We start from the raw sequence: 4,243 nt of genomic DNA, 5'->3' as shown, positions 1-4,243 counted from the left end.
TCCCCCTACCCCTGCCCAATATTCTGAATAGACCATTATTTATTTAATTAGTGCCTGATTGATGGATATTTAATAGCTTCCATTTATTTTCTATCATAAGTAATAATGCATATACAACATCCATGTCTTTAGGTACATGTGCAAGATATTGGAGGATAATTCCCAGAAGTGAGATTACTGATTAAAAAGAAGTGTGTGCCTTTGTAGTTTTGATAGATATTCTGACCTTTCACAGAGATTGAACCATTTAATCCTCCCACTAGCAACATATGAGAGATGTGATCATTTAAAGAGATATCACAAAAGATAAAGCATATTAACAACTGTTCAACAATTCTGTTTTACAAAAAAATTTTTTTGAATTTCCAAGTCACCCCATGTTGCTGACAGAATTTCCACCTGTGCCATTGAGTAACCAACACAACACACTTGAATCCTTCTGCAGTGTAGGTGTCACATTCATAATGACTCCACACACGAGCAGGAGTTTTACTGCCTGTGTATTCTACTGCAGTCGTACCCAAGCCATACTGAAATATATATTGTTTTATTATAAATTATATTATTTAAGGTCTCCTTTATATGTAGGTGACTTATTGATTTTTAAAAATATGTATGTGTAGGTAGTTTATACTTCTTAGGACTGTCATTTCAGGGTAGTAAAGGTGGTGTTATAAAAATATCTGTGTAGCATGAGGGCACTGGATTTGATGGGGTCTTAGTGAAAGCTCCATGTCATTTATTAGAAAATGCAGAAGATTTGCTATCATAAGACTAGAGTTTAAGCCCCAGAAGTATGGCCTTAGGTAAGGTACCAAACCTTGCCTCCTTCTATTTATTTGCAAAATGGAAATTATACTAATACTCCAGGACTTCTGTAAAAAAAAATACACAATAATAAACTTGAGATGGATCACAAACCTATACATAACATCCAGAATCATAAACCTTCTAGAAGAAATTTTAGAAGAATATTTTTAAGAACATTAGTTAGGCAAAGATTTATTAGATAGGATACAAAAAGAATTAACCATAAAAGAAAAAGATAATATTTTCATAAAACTGATACATTAATGAAAATGAAGAATATCTGGTCATCAAAAGAAACCTTTAAGGAAATTAGTAGACAAGCCACAGGCTTAGAAAAATATTTATAACACATATTTTGAGAAAGGATTTGCACCCATGATTTATAAACATCTATAAGTCAAAAATAAGAGATGAACAACTCAATAAAAAGTAGGCAAAAGACTTGAAGAGACTCAACAAGAAAAGATATATAACTGGCCATTAACACATGAATATGATTCTCAGTGTCTGTGATGGTTCATTTTATGTGTCAAGTTGGCTAGGTTACAGTGTCCAGATGTTTGGTCAAACACCTGTCTAGATGTTGCTTTTTAGATGTGATTAACATTTAAATCAGTAGACTATGAATAAAGCAGATTACGCTCCATAATGTGGAGGCCTCATCCAATCATTTGAAGGCCTTAAGAGAAAAAAGACTGAGGTCCCCTGAAGAAGAAGGAATTCAGTCTCCAGACCGCCTTGAGACTTGAGCTGCAACAACTCTCCACTGAGTCTCCAGCCTATTGGCCTGCCCTGCAGAATTTGGACTTGCCAGCCACCAGCACCCATGATCACATAGTTAATTCCTGAGAATAAATCAAAATATTTCTCTCTTTCTCTGCCTCTCCCCACCACATCACATACTATTGATTCTGTTTCTCTTGAGAACCCTGACTAATGCAGCATCTTTAGTCACCAGAGATAGGCAAATTAAAACACAACAAGATACTATTTCACATTCTAATATCTCTAAAAACTAACACCACCAAATGTTGATAAGTTTGTGTAGCAACTGGAACTCATACATTGTTGATGGGAGTTAAAATTGTATAACTTTTGGAGAACTGTGTAGCAATTTCTTAGAATGGTAAACATGCCATTTTAACGTGCCATTGCCTATGATCCGGCAATCCTACTCTTAGTTATTTACCCAAGAGTAATAAAAACCTGTTCACAACAGACCTTTAGAAAAATGTATTACATATAGCAGCCTTATTCTAATAGTGAAAACTGGAAACAACCCAAATGTCCATCAACAGGTGAATAAAGAAATTACACTGTATTCATATAATGGAATATTACTCAAAAATAAATAAATGAACTACTGATACACATTCAACATGGATAAACCTCACAGACATAATGAAAGAATTCAGATACAAAACAATGCATTTTGTATAATTCCACTTACATAACTATGATAATAGAAATTGGAAAGCAGTGTGCCTGGATCAGGAAGAATTGACTCGTAAGGGGCCTGAGGGAACTTTCTGGGATGATTGAAATGTTCTATAGTTTCTTGTTTTGGGTAGCGACTACACAGGTAAACTCAACTGTCAAAACTCATCAAACTGAACATGTAAGATATGCATATTAATTATCTAATTATAATTCATGTACAATATATTGTATATGATATACCTAACAATGAAAATTTTAAAAAGATTAAATGAGAGATATTAGGTCAGGCATGGTGGCTCACACCTGTAAACCCAGCACTTTGGGAGGCTGAGGTGGGAGGATTGCTTGAGGCCAGGATTTTGGGACCAGCCTGGGCAACATGGCAAGACCCTGTCTCTATAAAAACTTTTTAAAAAATTAGCCGAGTGTGGTGGCATGTGCCTATAGTTCTAGCTACTTGGGAGGCTGAGCCAGGAGGATTGCCTAAGCCCAGGAGTTTGAGGTTGCTGTGAGCTATGATTGCACCGCTACACTCTAGCCTGGGCAACAGAATGAGCGCCTGTCTTAAAAACAAAAACAAAAGATTAGATGAGAGGGTTTAAGTATATTCTATAGATTTAAAAGGCTGTGATAGTAAGAAATAGAACTTGAATCTCACAATTTGTTCACAGATGGAGACTGTACTTGGAGAGTAATCTAAATACACTGTTGGTAGGAAAGCAAAATAAATGGTATAACCGCTTTGGAAAAGTTTGGCAGTTTTTTGAAAAGTTATATACCTACCATACAATGCAGTATCACGCTCCTAGGTATTTCCCCAAAAGAAAGAAAAACATGTCCACGCAAAGACTTGTACATGAATGTTCATAGCAGCTTTATTTGTTATAGCCAAAAAATGGAAACAACCCAAATGTCCATCATTTGTTGTACAGCCTCTCACTGCATGGGAGTGGCTATGAAAGCAAGTTAGAGCTTGGGCTGGTGATTCAAGTCCATGAGATAGGAGGATATTTGGGAAGAGAAAGGCAGAAGGTGCTAGGCCGGAAAGGCAGCATGTTGGGTTGCACAAGAGGCACAGAGGTGACTAGATACTCAGAGTGACGGGGAGGAGTCAAGTTCACAGCCCTGCAGCTGGGATTGCCAAAATCCTCTACCTGCCCCAAAGCCCAGGCCATAGCTCCACTTCTTGCCTTGCCAATTGCAGTTTCCACTCTGCCAAGTCCAGCTTCCATTGCCCAGGGGGTTACAGAGAATCTCTTCCGGGAGGCAGACAATCCTGCTGCAGTTGTGCCAGTGACCCAGGTTGACTTGATGACTCAGGGAGAAGTAAGGGCAAAGGGAAAGCTGATGCCATGCCACCATCTGCACAGGGTGTGCAGGAAAAGTGGACTGGTGCAGCCAGATTGGTGCATGAATAGAGAAGGTTAGGAAGGATTGAGAGTGTCAGGGCAATAGGGCAGATGGTTTGGGTTCTAGGACACCACGCTGCAGGTTAAGAAGGATCGAGGCACTGGAGAGAGTGGAGGCTGTGATGGACTGAGTAGCGAGAGAAGTCATGGCCAGGGGTGGGAGGATTTAGGGAAACAACTACAGGAATATAAAGCTCAGGGTCCCATCCTGCAGCTGAAGAACCTGTCTGCTGTCCCTCAGCAGCTCCAAGGACCAGGCTTGTCCTAGCCAGTGCCACTCTTTAAGGAAACATCTAAATTAATGATGATACTAAGGGGTCCCTTCTACCCCAGTTTCTGGGACCACATATGCCTGAATCATGTTAAATGTAGAGCTGCCATTAGTCTAGAATGATTGTGGGGCCAATGGGGAGGATTCCTAGCCTAGGGCTTGGACAGATCCCTTCTGTCTGTCCTTTCTCCTGCCCGGATGACTCCGTGCATGACTTGGGAGAAGCTGTGGGTTTAGTGAGAGTGTGTGTCAGTCAAAAGGTTATTTCCATAGCGATGTGAGGCTCAGAAAGCAAGAAGCTATGAGGTGAGGG

Source organism: Propithecus coquereli, unplaced genomic scaffold, assembly GCF_000956105.1.
Source record: "Propithecus coquereli isolate 6110/MARCELLA unplaced genomic scaffold, Pcoq_1.0 Scaffold1, whole genome shotgun sequence".
Classification (NCBI taxonomy): Eukaryota; Metazoa; Chordata; class Mammalia; order Primates; family Indriidae; genus Propithecus; species Propithecus coquereli.
Note: the sequence above shows the minus strand (reverse complement) of the source record.